The 20,060-nt window shown below is 39.7% G+C and overlaps 1 protein-coding gene across 1 annotated transcript in view; it reads left to right on the forward strand.

The window, feature by feature from the left end:
• diaph2 (diaphanous-related formin 2) overlaps positions 1-20,060 on the forward strand; it is a 350,084-nt gene that overhangs the window by 41,935 nt on the left and 288,089 nt on the right. The window lies entirely within an intron of this gene.

A 20,060-nucleotide genomic window follows, 5' to 3' on the forward strand; every position in this document is an offset into this window, starting at 1 on the left:
GCCTTTGTCAAACAGCCAAACTAGCTACAACATATGCGACTCACCTCGCTGTTGATCAACCATTTATGTAGAACATTAACACAGCTACTGCTTCATATATTTGCAAAGTTCATCTTTTAACTTTCTTCTTAGATGTGCTAGTTCATAGTTCATAGTCCTGATTCCTATCAAACACATAATCTGTGTCATTTTGATCATAATTGACCAGATGTTAAGTCATAATATGCTTTACTTCCCCCTCATGAATAATTCAGTTTGGAATAATTCATATTTATTTATATGGGGCTGAATCACAATTTAAGTCATAAAAGGGCACTTAAGTCGTAAAGTTCAAGATTATAATGAAAGCCAAAAATCTTCCTGGGAAATTATTAACAAAATTCTCCCGATTAGGCTCTGAGTCGCTGGAGTCAGTCAACACAAAGATTTAATCTTGCAGCAAGGAGACAAGTCTGCACAACATATCACAAAGCTGACACAGGGTTGTCTGAGTTCAAAAATGATACTTCTGCTATTTATGCTTTCTACTACAAAATCATTAGCCACACATGGTTAGGAGACATTCCGGGAATTCCCTCTATCACTGTCTTTGTTAGATGAGTACAGTGTTGTTAATATCATAACATCATAAAAAACTTCTTTGTTCATTAAATCAAGGTTCATACAGCAGATAGAACTGGCAAAGATAGGAGGCCTTCTTCAGCATCCAAGGTTAAACTAATAAGATAGGAGCCCCAGTGCACCATTGATCTTCCAACACCATAAAACATTCTATTTTAAATATCTAAAACATGATATTTTTCTAACAGAAATCATAATGTAGACATACTCTGTCAACGTCAATTTCCTCTCATTTTGAACACATTTTTTGTAGATTGAGCGAAATGATGGGCAGATTTATCACTGTAACGCCATCTTTTAGTTAGACTTGCTCGTAGGTTGCACAGATGAGTGATTGGCAGATTCTGGCTTTTTTTGGAGCTTTTACTTGCACATGTCATTCACCATCAGACAGCATCGGTTATTCAGCTCCAGTAAAATGTCTACAAACCTTGACTTGTACAGACAGCTTAACATTCCATATGGCCAACAGCTGTACATGTTTATGAAGCGGAGTGTGATCCTGATGTCTGCGATGGACTGGTGACCTGTCCAGGGTGTGCCCCGCCTTTCGTCCAATGACAGCTGTTATAGGCTCCAACCTGCCCACAACCCTGAACTGGAGTAGGCAGGTATAGAAAATGGATGATCCCGATGTCTAAATGAGAACAGAAGATCCATTAACAATGTGAGATAGTTTCCTTGACTCCTATCTTGGATACACCAGGGAGTTGCTAGTGTTTTACTGCAGATGCTAATGAGTCGGATTGCATTTGCCCATTTTTGGTGGAAAAATTGTAACGGTACATTTTATGTTGACAGCAATGAGTGCTGTGTTAGCGACGGGAGAATCTGGGAGCTGCTGCTGTAACATTTGCACAACTGTTGTTTTTAGGTGCCCGCAGAGTTCAGCTGTGGTGCCTTCTTATTCCATTAATTACAAAAGGACATAAAAACAACTTAAGTGACAGAAACAAATGTAACTTCCGGGGTGTTTCTTTTTTTTCTTCTTTTTTTTTTTTTTTCTACCATTTTGGAGGTTTTGTACACAACATTATGAATGTAGCAGTTGTTCATATTCTTCTACGTATTACTTTTTTTTTCTCCAGAAAAGTAATAATTTTGTTAAGAAAGAAGACTTAAAGTAAGAATCTCTGTCACATATTTCCTGGTTTGATAGCCCAGCTTGAAGTCTAAGTTAGTGATTGTGATTAACTGAACTATGGCTATCCTTATTTACATTTGAATTATTAAATATACTGTTGAAAACATGGGATGTTGCAGAATTTTGTAATCATGCTTGTCATTTGTGGTAGGCCTGGTAAATCAAACCTCAAATCTAAGTAATGAAAGTGCTTGCCTTCCAAATAATTCCCATGAATGGGGATGTGACGGCAGGACGCTCCGGGGGTTGATGGGAGCTCATCAGGGAGGCCAACCGTTTACTCAAGTCGACACACAGACAGCGCACTCTCCCTCTGGTCCTCTCTCTCTCTCTCTCTCTCACACCCTGAGTTGTTGACTGTGGGGTACTGCAAATTAACTCAGTGACGAATGAGGTTTCTGCCACAATTGTCTTAAACAGTGCTCAGGTGTGTCTGTATTTGTCTCTGGCTCAGAGCCAGTTTGGCTTTTGGCTTTCTTTTTTTTTTTATCTTCGAGATCTTCTCACGTTTTGGAATGCTGTTTGACGTGTTCCGCATTTGTTTTATTTTCTCTATGTGCTTTTGTTGGTATAAATCCCCTGAAATAAAGTTATTTACAAGTACTATGGACTGTCGAAACAAAAACAAAAAATTCCCCCAATAATATAGATAACTGAGGCAGCTGGTCTTAACTTTGCTGTAGAAATGTCAGTATATTTCTGCTCACTCCACTGGAACTTGTTGTGAAATTATTTTTTTTCCACTGAACTAATTGACTCTGTGAGGACTTTCAAGCAGATGTGACCTGACCGTAAAGTAAGGACGCAGAGAAGGTAATTACTGTGAGAAATGTTTATTTTTTCTTCTTTTTACAAGGTGGAAAAGACAATAGAGACACCATCAATATAGACTAACTTTCCTCAACCCTCTCGTCACACACTCTGTAATGAAGACCTTTGCTATAGGCTTAGATGGATGAGGGCAGCTCTCTGAGAGCGACTGAGCAAAAGCCAGGTAGATGTTTGTTTAGGTGCCGCTCATGCTGGATATATTGGAATGGGAGTGGGCCTTTTGGATAGGAAGGCGTATTAAAACCAGGGTGATTAAGGAACAGAGCTGATGGAAAATGAAGTAGTATTGACAAGGCTTTTTCTTCCCCTGGTCACATGGAAGCCCTTGTTTAGTCTCCTCCAGGCCTAGCTACCCAGCTGGATTCACAAAACTTAAGAGAGATTGATTGTTCTGCAGCACTTTTCTATGCGAGCCCAAGCCAGCAAATCAATTTTTCAGGTTTCAGGAGTGGTGGTCTTATGTGTATATTACTGTTAATCATTACTTTCCCCTCCTCCACTCAGGCACAGATGAGTAGGACCAAAGTAAATTAATTAATACCCTTGGCGCAAACTTGCAAATGTTTCATGTCTGTTCATATTTTTTAATTCCACTCTGCTTTATCTCCTTGCATACACTTCAAACCACACGCTACACATGCCGCACACATGCACGCAGGTGTGGAACAAACCTGTTTTCACCCTGTCACTGTCTTTATTGCTCAGTATACACAAGCAAAACAACTGTTACATGTTGTGCATATACTTATGTTCTTTTTTTTTTTATCAAACACACACTCAAGTACACATATAAACTTGCACACACACAAACCTTAAAATTCAACTCCTGTGTGGAATATAGAGCCAATGCGCCCAACTTGAAAGCCTCCCCTCTGCCTCAGATGTGACATCAGCTCGTTCTGTCTCTCTCTCCCCCCCTCCTCCCTTCCTCTTTCCTATCCTCTTTCATCAGCTGAGCCCATCTTTTGACACTTCAGTAGGTGTTCCTCACATGCCTGTCACCTCTCCCCTCCTCCACTCACACTTTCTTCCCAGTTCTCTATAGAGAGCATGCGTCTCTGTCTGAAACTTATGTACTTTGTAGAGTTAACGCCTTGGCGTTTGCATCACTTTGAAGTTGGTAAGTGGTACTGAGCGGAGAGACCGATCTTTAGTGTTTAAAGAGAGAAGAGCTCTGAAACATTCTGTAAGTGTGGCATGGCGAGCAGGCAGACATTACACTTAAGGAGGGAAAGAAGTAACTGTTTCACCTTTGTACCTGAGCTTCCTTACAACCTCGAACAACAGACTGTTAAGAAGGCAGAGGATTAGGGTCTTCTCTTCCTCCTCTGTATTAACTGTGCTCTGCAAGTCTCTCTAACTGTATTTTTTTACTGACCTTCCTTATGCATTTATGTATGAAGCAAAAATAAACGTATCTTCAGAAGTTGTATGATCACTTGAAATGACCTTTTTCTTCTTTTTAAGGCTGTAAGCAAATAGTAGAGTAAGAAATCAAGTTCTTATTTTAAGTATACTATGTAATATATTTTAAAAATACTTCAATATAGTGGTTAATAATGTATATTTCTGCACTTGAACTGTAATGTATTCCCCATGGAGACGGTGCACTGCTATGTAAACACACTGCTGTGTGGGCTGAGCTGTGTTGACTCCCACATGGCTGTTTAGAAGCTGCTTGGCTTAGGCTCAGAGGGAGCGTGTTACCTACCAGTATGTCTGGAGGTGGTCTTTGGCACTGAAAAATGTATTCAGTTATTAGTATGTTGCTGCTGTGAGGTGCATGTGATGTGCTTCGTGTATTTTTTGTTTTTTTATATATACAGCAGTTTGTTTGCCTCATACAGTCATGGAAGACTAGGACTAGGGGATTGTTTTATTTTAATTTTTTTTGTGTGTTTGGGTATGGTTTCTGATGGGCACTAGTGTATAATTGTGTAGCTGTGTGTTGTAGGTGTTACTAGGGCTTTAAAAACTGGAGGAGGGTCTGAAAATAACGTACTTGGATTGATTTTGCATGTAGGTTCTACTCATGGCTTTATGACATTTAGCTTTAAGGGTAAAATGTTGCTCTTCCTTGTGTTTGTGCATGTCTACATCACTGAGGAACCTTTCCTGCTGTGTTTCCCATGTAATGAGATGTAATTCATAGTATTTATGAACATAAACCATTACACATGCAAGTATTGCATGTCTTGGGTGGCACTTTCTCTAGGATGTAAATCGCTTCTCCTTGCTTGTGCTATTGAGCTTTACGGTAGGCTCAGCCTGGGGAAATCTGATATGCAGCATTATCAGCTCATTGCAATAACAGATCATGGCAGGAACAGGTTAAGCTACCAAAAGTCCCTCACAACCATTTTCCTCTGAGCTTTAGTTTCTACATTTCACCTAAAGAGACATCATTGGCTATAGAGGCCTTTCAACACTTTTTTTCCCCTTCAGTCAGTCACGATAGAGCAGAAGCAGGGATCCATTTCTACGGTATTATCCTCTCCCCATGTAAAACCATAGCTTCTATCGAGGTCTAATCCGCAGCAAGGGGAGAGGTGGCATTTTAGATTTATTAGTTTTTTTTTCTGCACAAAGCTAAAGAAAGCCTTAGGAATGCAGTTCGTGCCACGCTGAGATCAGTATGTGCTCAGTGCATGCAGACACAAAAGGATTTCCGCTGGTCGACTAAGTGAAGAAGGACAGGGGCAGGGGGAGAAAAGTTATGGCAAGATACTGGGACATTCCATTCTGCAAAACGTAACTTCATTATCGAGCAAATGTATTATTCCCTGAAGGAATACTAACATTAAATGAGGCTTTTTTAATATGTTGGTCAGACACGCTGCAGCGGTCACTCCAGCTTTGGAGAAAATTCACACAGAGGAGTAAGCAAAGCAGCTCCAAATCTGTCTGGGGATTTTCTGCCCCTCTGAGTTTAGAGATTCCTCAGAAGAGAAGGGAGCGGTGTGTGTTTCCTCATTATTGTCTGTTACTTTCTGTACAATGGCTCAGTGCCATCTTGCTCCAGGTTCAATAAACACTTCTCTGACATTATTCTGGGGCATCAAACCAGACCTGTGCAGGGGAATCACTCTTTTATTAGAAAACAAGAATGTTGTTACTGGAATGCCTAAGGGATATCAGTGGTAGTTACAGTTTGAATGACATTTGTAAATAAAGTGGAGCTTAGTATTCAAAATCTTCTGTGTTATCTCTGACATGTTTTAAGTAGTGCATAGTTCTTATTGATCTGTTGCCGGTTTAAGAAACCAAAGAATTAATTAAAGCTACAGATCAATTTCTAAGATAATGCACATCTTGCTGCCTCTCTTATACCACATCTGCATGATATGATGGATGTAAAGTGGATGGTTGTAAGCAGAGGTTAAAGTGGGATTTTTCATGGGGGGGGGGGGTGTCTGGTGTCAGGGTTGCTGCAGACGCATGTGTTCACGCATTAGCTTAAGTGAAGGGCAGAAATAGTCCCACAAGCAATGGCTTTCATTTGAAAGAAAAAAAATTATTTATTGATACTTAAGAGCAGCACACTGATTGATGATACCTGACAAGGTATGATCTGCACTGTCAAGCTTTCACTCTGAATTTGACAATGAAACCTTTCTCTGAGTGTGCAGTGTTTTAGATGTTGGACGGGGGATTTTTCGGCTTCCACTGAGGGAGGAGGGAATACTAAACAAAATGCAATTTTTTTTCTGTGCAGACACATGTACCAGTCTTCTATACAATCACTTTTAAGGGAATTCATTTCAATTCTGCCCTGAAAAATAAACTTATATTGATTTGGTGAAAGCAAGGAAATGATCAGACAAGCTTCTAATCATAGGTCACATTCTAGCTCAGCGGTTTAAGTTGAACTTCTGCTGGCCAGTTGGTTCAGCATCCTCGTAAATAGTATGTTATATATTTTTTTTAATGGATATGATCCTAAATTTAACTAATGCTTCGTCCTACTTGTTTGCTCTTTGTTCACGTGTTTGAGTTGAGCTTTACTCCTTTTCATGTCAGATTGGGTGCAGCTGTGCTTCAAGAGCCCTCTTTTTGAGAAGTGAGAACTGCTTTCCAGCTCATTATCCAGTCATTGGATGTACATATATTTACAGGAAATGAATCATTGTGAGCTGATCTGCTCCTGTCGACCTTGGAGAGTCTGTTTCCAGGGACTGAGCCCAAGGCAGCACAAGCTCAGTTTAATGTAAGAATAATCAGTACATTATTGATGGGTAAGATAGGACAAATATTTTTGCCCAATGAAGTTTGAGTATTTTTTGTATAATGTTTTGGTTTGTGACTTAGCTGAAGTCTGGTATCATAACAATGAATTCAGTAAACCTTGAAAAATGATTCTTTATGAAATACAATGATACTGGATGCCATCATTTTGCATATTAGACAGGAGAGAGCGCTTCTGTCGCTCATTATCATTTCCTTGATTCTCACCAGTGCAGTTGAACTCTCTTCTAAACTGCACACTTCTTGAAACATTTCATTTTCCCTGTTGATCTGTCACGGATAGATTTTGGTTCATCCTTTCATGTGTTGTAACTGACAAGTCAAGCTTCTCAACAACCTTGATCTCACTTTGATGAATTTGTTCCCTTCTCATTTTACCTTAATAGTCACATCAAGCTCTTGAACAAAATACTGTTTTTCCTGCCTCACTGTTAAGTCACTTAAATAGGCATCATTTCCCCAAGACAAGTTAATGCTTTGTTTCCCTGTTTATGGGTTGGCGTTTGGGCACAGTGAGTAAATTATTGTCACTGCTGTCAGAGGTGTTAAAATTATGGAAGTTTCAGCAGTATTTGCCTAATTTTGTGAGTACCTTGGCCTGTCTGTTGGGTCTGATATTACTTGCTCTTGTTTATTGCCTGCCTCGCTGAATTCGAGCAAATAAAGATCCTAATTATTTTAGTCACCAGATCCAGGGTTTTTAATGGTCTTCCAACAAATTAAATAACCTCAAGGGCATGTGCAGAAGTAATTAGATAATAAGAATACCATCTAATTTCATCCCTTTTTTTTTTTTTTTTTTTTATAAACAAATGATTACATCTTGATGGTTCCAGGGATGAAATGGCTCTTTGTTTTAACTGCAAATCAGAGCCGGAGCGGCAGAAAAGTTCACTTATTATTTACAGAGAATAAGGATAGACTTTTTGTACGCGTGTGTGTGAACCTAATGGGCAGTGGTCACGTTTCATAACCCTAAATTAGCTGTGGAGAGTGAAAAGATATATTTCATCAGTGTTGGTTCAATAATTGGAAGCAGTTCAAATAAAGGTTATCCCATATTTGTGTGTTATTTCAGATTTTGTGGATTATTGCGGTAAGTTTAATATTAGCTGAAAGTAAGTAGAAAGGCAGTGAAATTTCAGCTCCAGCTGACCTCCCCCTCTAGAACAGTAAAGACATTGTCAGAAAAACTTAGAATTGGGATGATTATGAACAGTACTTAGACTGCTCTTCAGTGTCTTGTGTGATTGCATCTTGCAGATACCATATTTTGACTTCTGGTGCAAAAAGGCAGCTAATCTTTCTGTGTGTTGTACAGCGCTTGATGTCAATTTATGCGCGAGGGACTGATAATCAGACAGATTCAGATGTCCTAGAAGGTGATGCATCTTGCTGGTCTAATGAAGCAGAATAATAAAATTAGCTCATTAGAAGCAAAAAATCAAGACAACAGCTCCTCGGCCTATGATAGACATAAGAGAAGGTTACTTGTTTTGGTTCGCTTTAATTAACATGTTTATTATCAGATCGACAAAGAACACAATCAGTGCGGTTATATGCGGGTAGTGGGATTGGATTAATGGCTAAATTACAATAAGTTTGAGTTATTCAGCTCATGTAACAAGCTTAATCCGATAAGAAATCGGATCGGGTTACTTGCGATCGAATTAAGATCCCGGGATAACTTGATCCGATTGCCCACTTAACGTGCCTGGAGACGACAGTGGATCGGATCGAGCGTTCTGCGCATGCTCGAGATTTTTTCCTGCAATCGTCACCCAGAAATCGAAGGAGACGACATTACTGTTGTTGTCGCCGCTGTCAGAAAGAAACAAACAACGTGATGGAGAATGTGCCGTTTTGCATCCCGTTTGTGCCATAACCAGCTCATCACAAATGTAGAGGGACTAGCTTCATCTTGCTCTTCGTTCGCCATCTTTCTCGAACGCCTTAGTTTTGTTGTTGTTGGTGGTGAAGACGTCAACCGGAAGTGGCTCTACTAGCGATAGTTGAAATGGGTACAGCTCCACTTATCTACTGTGGTATTGCATGCTTTGTGCCAGTGATTCGATTCATTCACCACCATGTAACAAAGGATAATTACCCTTGTTCAGATAAGGAGCATAACCCAACTATAGCTATAATCGAGTTAATCTCATCATGTAAACTCACTGTCTGATTCGGTTTGGCTCCTTCTTCCTGCTTCCTGCGACATTATTCTTTGGTGCTTGTTTATATTTTGGTTGCATCGTAACGTCCATCTTTACCATGCTGCTTGGTTTTGTCACATTCTCACGTACATCAATGAAAGTCTCATTACAAGGCCTTAGTGCTAAGCTGAATTAGACTGAAAGGTCTAAAAGCTTTGACAAACCTTTGGAGTGGAGAGCATGATAAGCAGATGAATTGAAGTGCCTCATGTGTGCAGAAATACAATTAAAAGTGGCCAGAGCAAATCCTATTAGACGAGTGTGAGAGAATTAGTTTGGGGTAAAAAAAAAAAAAAAGAGGGACATTGTGTGTGTGTGTGTGTGTGTGAGAGTGAGTAGGGGGGGGGGGGGGGGGGGGGTAAAAAGTAAGTAGATTTAAAAATAAATATCAATCCTTTATCAACTCAGGTTACAAGTGGTTGTACCTTGCATCTGGGGGGGGGCGGCACCACAGGTGTCTTGCTCTGTTGGACAAATAGATCAAATCATGCGCTGATATTGTTGACTGAGTGTGGTGAAGCTCATGACATACTTGAAATACAAACTTTGACATCGCTGTTCCATTGAAAATCAAGAAATCTCATCATTGGAAGATATTTTTCTTTCCAGAGTAGTATCCATATATGTTGGGGCTTAATTGAATTTTCTGGGTTCTGTTTAAGGTAGTCGAATGGATGTCACTGGTTCGAAAAGGTGCAAGAGACAACCTTCACATCCTTTACATTTGGGATCTTCCACTTGAACACGAGAGAAGGGAAGTCTAATCTGGGTCTGAGGTCTGGGTCATTTTAACAGCCATTTGAAATGAGCTATTCACAGTGAAATTAGCCATTCACTTGTCTGGAAGTGAGCCATCAACATGAAGACTATGCCAGCAGTCTCAGACAACTGCATCACAATTGCGCCGTTATTACAGTGATCTGAGAGATTCATAATAAGTGGCCAAACGTTCTCAGCTATGCAGTCTATTCAGTTTATCCTTTTTTTCTTTTTTTACTCGTGACTTCAGAGAGTAAAATGACGTCACAAACGTTCTGCTAGGTACTGTGCCTTGAAGCGCTTGCAAAGACTCTCTTTGATTTTAGGATATTGTACGGGTTAGATTAAGTCGACTTTATTTCTTTTTTATATGCCAGTATATTCCTCTTGACTGCCTAATGGAGTGAAGGCATATCAAAAGCCTCATCAAAGCCGTTGACTGAGTGGAGCATTTATGGGGTGTTAAAGCTCTCCGCTTCAAGAAATGTGGTTTGGCATGATCTAATGACTGCGATGATGCTCACTCACAGTCATTCCAGCGTCTCAGTTTTGAGAAAACACATCACATTAGTTGTTGGAGTAAAAGTGGTTGATTCATGTGGAAGACTGCTTTAAATGCAAGGTGCACGTGCAATGTTTGCGTGTTTGTACATGATTGTAGCGAGTAAAATAATCATGAGGGTAAAAGTTTAATTGCTATGCAGAAGTTGTGAATAAAACTCTGAACTACTGCTGCTGATAATGTTGTTGTGCCCAAAAGTCTTGCTGGGGAAGAACGAAGCCTTGCAGCTGTTGTTAATGATTCCATCACTGCAAAGACTTAGGTATTGATTTCATTACAAAATAATTACCTATTTTCAGTTCACTATTCTTATCTATGGGTACAGGTGTATGAAGTACATCTCTATGTGCTTTGTTATTCCAACACTGTGCAGTTGGATGGTTTTGCTTTAGTTGTGCATATTTTCATGATCCCTTAAGGCTGAGAAACCACATGTGCTTCTGTTTCCTTCCTTTTATTGACCAGTCCTTGATGATTAATCTAGTCTCAAAACTATGCTTGACATCTAAATGTTTCATGAGGGGAAATGAAAGTATTACAAAAATTGCATCATTGCATGTGTTGCCATCTTTTCATGGGGACCTTTAAATGCACAATAAACTCCGACAAAGTGGCCCAGCATGTTGCTTTTGATGAGCTAGAAATGGCGGCATTAAAATGCAGCTCGTCTGAGCTTGGAGGTACGCTCCAGGCAAGAGTTAATTTCTTAAAATTAAACTAAGCATGTTGGTACAGAGGTTTATGATAATCTGACCGGTGTGTCTCTGAGGCATTCCAGAATTTTTTCACAACTTGTGTGAGAATATTAAGTAGCTGCTTGTTTGGTTATTCTTGGATTACTTTGCTGTGTGACAGAGGAACAGAGGGTGGATTTTTAGAGGTTGGGGTTCTGCTAAAGTTGCTTTAAGTTTTTTTTTTTTTTTTTTCTTCCCCTTTAAAGCGCACAGATAGGGTAATGGATATATCAAAGAGCCTTGTGCTGAGCTCCGCACTAACATGTCACAATCTTGACAAATCACCTTGCATAAATTTTTTCATGAACTTCTTTACGTGGTTTTTCTGCTTCATTAGATACCGCACAAAATGTGACAGATGTTGGAGAGAAAACACAATGACATTTGATAAAAGTGGCAAACTACTCTCACACCCACATTGGCACTTGTGTAATCCACACATTAATTCACTGAACCTTTTTGGATGCAGCAAATTCTCTCAGATCAATTCTTGTTTTATTATATTATTGGCAGATGCATTAGTGAGGTGGAGGAGGGGTGGTGTTTTATGACCACCAGGTTCTGAAGGATTCAGTGTTCTACTTATAAGCTTGTTCAATACATAAAGTGCCCATATTACATGTTAGAGATTCTCTTTGTGGAAAAGAATGTTTGAAAACTAAAATAAATAAAAAATCGAATGCAGCTATAACCAGAATTGGAAAAAGCAACATCCTTGAGGCTCTATGGAAAACTCCTGCTGAGATATACAACATAGAAACTTAAAGGGCCGTTGGATTTTCCTGTAATATCACTTTAAGCCACTAGATGGAAAGGGAGTCCCCACAGTATCTGGTCTGTCCTGGCGACAGAAGAAGAGGAAGCTTGAGCCAGGACTGGCAGTAGCAAACGGAGCGTAGAAATGAATAGAATTAGAAAAACTAACAGATTTTGAAACAAAAGTGGAAGCTCCTAGTAGGTAAACACTTCTTTCACCGCCAGCACCTCTCATGAAGAAACCTTGTTCACTAAGAAAGTAATGAAATGAAAAAAAGAGCGACAGGAATGGTGAATATTGGTGTTGCTTTTTCACTGGAGACAGTGCAGTGACGTTCTAAAAATAAACTTGCAACTTTTCTTCCCGATTGGTAAATAGAGAAACTTGTATGATTATGTTTTAGTTGTGATTTTTCTCAGCTGTCTGCTTGCTGTACTCTGGCTCTGATTGGTATGTGTGAATTCCCAAAGAGGAAGCGTGGCAGAGGTTGACAAGAACGTATTTCTTCTGCTGATATGGGAGAACTCGTATGTGGAAAGGGTGACAGTGTTAGGATGTTACTATATTTGTACTAAAAAGAACAAAAAACAAGCTAATCACAATGTAAAGTTTAGATGTGCGTAAAGGCACATGTGTTATCGGTAATGAGATCAAAATTAGCACATGTTCATCTTATTGTTAGTTGGCCATTGTCTTAATTATCTAAAATGAATGGAGCCAGTAGCAACCAACGGGCAACAGAGCTGGTAAAGAAGTGTTTTTTTTCTCTTGTCACCTGGTAAGCTCGGGGGGACAAAATAACAACAAAAAAGGTTGGAAATAATGAAAAGTCCTTTGTCTTACTTAAAAGTGCAGTTATAACTTTACATTGTCTTTGCCTGATGTAATAACTTTGATAGCAACACATTGCCCAAGTCTTTGTACAAGGGCAGTTGACTTTAAGAATTAATGGTGAGACTGACCCTCATTCATCTGTTTTAGTGTTTTTCTATTGTAGCAGTGATTAAAAGATGCTTCATGGAAATTAAGCTCATATATACATACATTCTTATTCGCTTTCCTTAACTCCTTACTGCAGTACTTTGTATTAACAGCATTTGGATTTTCGAGGCACATGCTCGTCCGCAGGTAAGCACCTCTGCCAGCAGTGTTGCAGCCACTACATCTGTAAATAGAGCAATTCTGGGAAGCTAACCATGTTTTTATTTATTTACACATCCTTTGCTCCTTTTAATGTCAGAAAAGCCTGGAAATAGCACATCCACCTCTACTTTTCTCTGCAAAGTATAGTCAGGCGGATGCACAGAAAAATAGGTCTTTACTGATAAGAGTGGAGTGATTTAGTCATTCAAAAATGTTGACATGTCAACATGCCAGTATCGGCACAGATATTCACAGCCTTTTAGAGCGAAGGAGCTCAATCTCAGAGCACTGACTAAATTTTCACAAGAAGTTAATAATAGATAAAGATGTTGTTTCACATTTGAACCAATGCGCAAAAAAGTCTTATAAGCCTTGGATGGAAGGCGCCTGGTCGTTTTTTTCCCACTTTAACATGTAAGCGACACGTTTTACAACACATGTATGCACCAAATTGAGTTTCTTTTTGTCTACCTTTTCAAAGAAGGTGTGATGCACATTAGGAGAGATGGTAACGCCTTTACGAATCGAAGCGCCTGACCTGGTAGAGATTAAAATGACGTGACTCATCAGCAGTTTAGTCTTAGCATATAGCATTCAAGAGTTCTCCTGTTATTTTCCTGTTATGGATGTCCACTTCAGTACTTGTAATTTCTTTCCCCCCTCTTAAGGTAATAGCTCTTTTATGGTTAGGACAACTACATCTTCAGTTGCGTTTCAACCACTAGCAAATAAATCGATACAGCCACCTCAGGCAACACTCTTTAGCCTGGTTTATTATTATAAATCACTCCACTGATACATGCCTGAAATCCAGGTTTGTTTTGCAGCTTTTCAAAAGAATGTTTCAGATTTTCTTCACCAGTGAATGGGAACATGGCTTATGTTAATATTAGGCATTAATTGATGTAACAGTTGTTCACTCCCACATGTATGAACAGATGTAAAATCAAGAAGCACCTGCAAAAGAATGGGGGCACTTTAATGAATAAGAAGACACAGCGGAAGTGGCACCGTTTTTATAGTGTTCCCAAGTGATGCCCTGGTTACTCCAGGATAGAAAGTGTGGGTTTGTGCACATGAGATTGGGGGGGGTGATTTGATCTCACATTGCTATGAAAGGTTGCTGGGGAGAAGTAGCGTTGGCCTTATATATCCAGGTCGAAATTTATTCCCATTCAGAGGACCGTTATTGTTGACCTTGCCTTGCCTTGAAAGCCAAAGTAAACAGAGGACTAATAAATCAACTTTAACAAGCCCAGCAGTCCTGGCTGGTGGAGCAGCCATGCAGCTCGGACATGCAGGGGTGGATTAATCCACACTACCTCCTATCCATAGAGGATACCTGTAGAGTCTGATTTGGCTGATCGTTTGTATGCAGACGCACAGGGATGTTTAATTGCTTCACTGAATGCATCTCCCCAGCCAGTTTGTATTCACACTCAGGGCTATGTTTGTGCAGTAGATACAGAGCGGTATAAAGAGAGGATGCATAATCACACTCTTGTGCAGGACTAGACTACACTAGAAATTTCATTACACGCCTACCTGGTGTTTACTGTGCAGGCAATATTTGTTGAGCAGATTGACTTGGTTGCCCGTTTGATTCCTCATCAATTTCATATCCCCTCAACGTCAAGGGAGATCATCAATGATTCATACTTTATACTGCATCTCCATGCAATGGAAGTGCATTTGTAGGAATCCTAATATCTTCTTGTTAGGGGAGTGTAATAAATATGTTTACCATTCCCTGTGTTCTTTTTTTATTTCTGTAATCTTATTGCAGCATTTTTTTCAAATGACAGAGCTAAAGATAATTGTAATTAAATCACATTAGGGTGCCCAGTGCAACCGGGCCAAAGCACACATTTAAAACCCCACAAATATACATGCATAGGCTCAACCGTTCTCCAGTTGCAGCCTGCTCTGCCCCAGGTCTCCTCTGCATTGCCTCAGGGATGAAAATGTCATTGGGTGCTGAATGGTAATTTTTGTGTGTTGCTTGTGGGATGGGTTTAGAGTGAATATATGCAGAATTGGCAGTGTCAGTCAATGAATCAGTCCATCGTTCTAGCTGACAAGTGGTTGAGAAGATATCACTGATATCATGCTCAGAAGCATTCAGAGCACAGACACAGAAAAATCATTCAAATGACGGGGATATAAATGAGCTGAAGTGCATTTGACCAGCAGGGTATATCTGACATGTTTTTGTGTGGATGCTTTCTTTCTCTATACGTACAATGTTTTTCCCTGGTACGTGCGCACACACTTGTGCAAGGATGTTACAGTGTCAATGTGAGCACGTGGGTGTGTTCACAGGCAAGTAAATGCAGGAAAGTTCTTCTTCCAGTGTCATATTTTTGGCATGGTTGTGTTGTGTCCCAGGCTGCTGCACAGTTGGTGAATATCAATGCAGTGTGGCGTAGTGACAGGGACTGGAGCTGACATGTTGTCACACTGTGATGAAAAGCACTCTGAAATGATGTGGCGGGAGTGTTCCTCCTGTCCGCAGAGAGATGGTAAGCTGGCTGTGGCATTTGTGTTTTCGTTTGTGCCTCCCTGCCTGTGTGAGGGCATGTGTGCATATTTGTTTCTCTCATGGTGCACTAGTGATTGTGTACATCTATTGTTTGCTGCTCAAGACCACGTCACTTCACACAAAGTGGGTGGCTGTGCTTCATACATATTTTGGCTGTAGAAGTGACAAAAGCTAATTTTGCCTAAGTCCTAGTGTGCTTGTAGTGATTAGCTGAACTGTACACCAACCAAGGTGCTGATCACTTTAGCTCTTTGTCAACAAGCACAGTAATATATACGGTTTAGGAATAACTTGGTGTATATTTTTTACTTTGTAAATGTTGATGTTGGATGAAATTGCACTGATGTAACAGCTGTTCCATCTTCTCTTTGTAAAACTTTGATATAATTGTAAAATATTTTATATAAAAAACTACTTAACTAATACTTCCAGGTTTCCAGAGTGAGCGTATGAATTTAAATCCTAAAGACTGTTTAAGAAAGTTTCATCACATTTGACTTCTTGCTGGGGAGATGGGCAGCTCCTTTAAATATTCTGCAATTATTCTGGCACATGTTTGCATGTATGTGCATGTTCTGAGAGCTGCCTTTATGAATCAGATGAAGCCTTTTCTCTCCCTCTGTCCCTTGCCACTGTTCCTGAATTTCACAAGCACTCAATCACATCTCTTTGAACTTGGAGTACTTTCCAGCTTCTACACCCCTGGAGATCTGACATGTGAGGGGAAGAGTCACATCCTCCTGGCTGTAGTTGCAGCCCTGCCAGATCTGTGCAAAACAATAAAGGGGTATATTCAAGCCTCTGGTTTCTTGTTTTGGGCAAAGGTTCAGCTCTCACTTCGACATGAGCCTGTTAAAAGCTTTTCTTAATGTGTGTGTCTTTGTCTCTGTGGACCTTTTGTAGGTAGATGGACAGATGAGAGATGTGTCCCACCTGGTCACTGACTGAAGTCTGTCAGTTTAATTATTGAACAGGAGAGAATGACAAAGCTGAAAACAAAAGGACCTGCACAGCCCTAAACTGTCTTTATGAGTGACTTTGTCTTCTTTTGTCACAAACAAATGTACAAAGAAATATTAATTTCATGTGGTATTGCACTTGTCAGTGGGGTTCTGTTTTATAAGAGCATGCTAATAATACTGGAATGGAAAAAATAGTCACAATATCTCAGAAAATAAATAAAGCACAGGAATCTAATCCTGCAATGTACCTTCCTCATGTTATTGAACAAGTCAGGTATTGAGGGAAGTGTTATTTGTAAAACATGTGCTGAGAAAATTATATTACATATAACCTTGAGAATTGCACCGTACGAGACAAGATGTGCTCTCAGGAATCCACCTTATTTAATCTCCTGGTGTACTTCTCTTTGCTATTGTATTAAGTGCTTGTGAAATTGGTTGGAGGAGCTGAGATTGAGTTCCTGTAGTACTTTGTTGATATTCTGTGTGCTTATACGAGTGTGTCCAAGAGTATATGTTTGCATTTTTAAATGTTTATGTGGAGGCGTGCGTGGCCTTCCACGGGTTCCTGTCCCCTTGTGTTAGCAGTGCGTGTCTGAATTTGCGCCACCATCAATCAGGGAGTTGTCGGCTGTCTCCTCTGTCCTAATTGCACCCCTAACCCTGCCTCTCTTCTCTCGTAGTCTTTTCTTGCAGACTTTGGTTGCAGCGCTCATTTCCACAGAGGGTCTTTTTTGATACAATAGTCTTATTGAAGTACTCCTCTCCAGATGTTCTCTCCATAGATAAATCAGAGATTCAGATCTCTATAATTGATTGTAATATGCAGAATTAATGCCTGGGGTTATAAAGAGAATTCTTTGCCATGTTTCACTCTCCGTTTGAAAACAAGAAAGCACCACAATGCACTTTTTTTTTTGTTTTTTAACTCTGCCCAGGCTCCACATACAAATGCAGTGCAGGATTGCCTATTTGCATATCCTCTTGCCGATTCTGTGCAAAACAACTTGGGCATTGTTGCAGACGTAATTAGGAAGATGATCAAACAGGCTTTTTCACGGTGTTCAGTCCCTCACTTTCTGTCATGCTGTCTTGAGTTATATTGATATGATTGCTGAGAATCCGCTTTTTATTATTTTTTTTTATCCCAAAATGTCACTATTGATGATGATGAGATCTCTGTGCTCAGCTGTAATAAATGCATATGATGAATGCAGAAATTTTGGCTGTTGTCAACTTCAGAAAGAGGCAGCCACAAAGACAGAAGTGACAGACTGGGAGAAAGAGTGAAAGAGGCAGAGAGTGACAAAGAGCGAGGGTGAATAGTGAACTCATTTGGAATTCCAGTGTGTTGGTAATAATAAGGGAACCTCAGCAGCCCTCGTTGAATTATAGATCACACCAGCATGATTGGATGAGGTTAGGCCATTGTAACACCATCTTAATAATTTACTGATTGTATTACTACAGTAATAATTGTATTGGGAATGCAAGCATTTTTGTAGTGCCTCTACATATGTTAAAGGAGCCGTGTGTCATGCTGTATGCTGAAAAATCGTACAAAGAACAGTTCTTTGCTGTTTTCAGTCTGCTTTAAAGCTGCTGATTTATGCAGGAGTCCCTGATCGTGGTTCGACTCAATAAGATGATCACAACAGTTGCTGTTGTTGTTCGGCAAACAATCATCAGTTTGATAAACTGCTTTTTGCTGTGGCCTTCATTATTTTTCTTTAGCACATGTCCTCATTGTGATGTTGCAGTGAGGATGGGCTCAGTTGTTCAATCTACTTGGCTTTATTTTTGACAGCTCACATGCTGACATTTAAAACATTACCATCACCTTCATTATTTAGCCCTTGTTCTTATTGCTGTCACGCTTGTCTTCAGCTTTTTCCCTTATTTCAGTTATCTTTGTCTGAGACTGAATGCTTGACACATTGTTCACGGATACTTGCCCCATCAGTCACTGTGACTCTAGACAACCATACTTGACTCCGTTTGGTACTCAATGTCTGTGTTTATAGAGAAAAGGTGTCCCAGATTTCAGCCTGCCAGTTATGTAAAGGCATTGTCTTTCTAGATAAAAATGTGGCATGGGGCAGACATCATGATAATGCTGTTGGAAATGAGAATAAACAGAGTGTTAGAGGACACAGGGGTTGGTAGTGGTAGGACCAGGGAACAACCTCAATTACTTCACCCCCTCTTGTTGGCAGTAGGTGAAAATCAAGTCAGGCAGGCACATATTGCTCGTAGTCAGCCAGTGCTTTCCCTCGACAGACTGCATTTTCTTTTGTACTAATATAAGCAGACCGACAGTACCCTCTGCACATCTGTGTGAACATGCTCCTGCAGACATGTGCTGCTATGGTTTGCTTGTAGATTGCAGAGGCAGGACTTCCTCAGGCGATGGTGAAGTTATAGCTAAGCTCTCTGTCTCTGTGTTGCATCACTTGGAAGGCAGTTGGACTCTCCGTTTTAAATCAAAGATTCTACCGCATGCTCAAATATCTTAGAATTGTGTTAAATACTAATAAAAAGAGCATTGTTGCCTGATGAAATAAGAGTCTTCTGAGTACTTAAGGTTTTTGCAGTCAGGTTATTGGGTTTGGTTTGAAGTCATTTTGTCCAGAGGCTGTTGATCTGGAAGATGATATTGATATAAAGATATGAGGCGTGTTTTTTGTCGTGGCTACTGGTAAATGGTGATACCACATAAATGCAACGATCAAAACAAAATAACATACGGTCCAGTGGGATATCAGACTAATGGTTGAAGATGGCATGTTTGGTATCGGGCTCATCTTTTCTTACATTGTTTTTACTTACCTCGTGTCACTTCTGTCGGATTGTCAACATTTTACGATTGACTTTTCTACCATAAAACAGATGTTTGTTACCCTTTTATATTTTATACTTATATTTCCTTGACCTGGCCATTTGTCAGCAGAATCTTTTGCAAAGCTTGCTTTTTTTGAGCTGTAAGATCGAACAACACTGCTCTTGGCTACAGTTTTGAATCCAACTTTTTATATCAATTTGTGAAATGGAAACAGTAGACTTTTTCAGGCCATTTCTTACTCGGGCTCAGTGGTTACACTGCATTTTAAAGATAATCAGTTTCATCAAGTCTTAAAAATGGAAAGCCAGTATCAAGAAGATTAATGGTAATAATGACTGCTTTTTTTGTATGCGATTTAAAAAAAAAAAAAAAAAAAAAAAAAAAAAAAACGTGATGAAAAAAATGTAATTCAGTTATGAATAATTAGTTGGTATGAAAGAAAGCCAGATTTACATGAACCAATGGAGGACAACTGTGGCTGCAAAAAGGGAGTGTGAGCAGTGTTAATGAACATAGATAAAATGCTAAATTTGGATGTAAAATACAGCAAATGAAATGAAATGAATTTATTGTTAACACATTGCATATTCATGCTGACAGTGGAAAGTTTGTTTTTTGGAAAGTTGCATCATGACCTGGCTTTTAAGTTTTTATTATATCTCTGGAAATAATCATTGTCACCCCTCTCAGATGTGGTCTCTGACC

This window comes from Leuresthes tenuis, unplaced genomic scaffold (assembly GCF_036924035.1).
Source record: "Leuresthes tenuis unplaced genomic scaffold, fLeuTen1.0.hap1 SCAF_11, whole genome shotgun sequence".
Taxonomy (NCBI): Eukaryota; Metazoa; Chordata; class Actinopteri; order Atheriniformes; family Atherinopsidae; genus Leuresthes; species Leuresthes tenuis.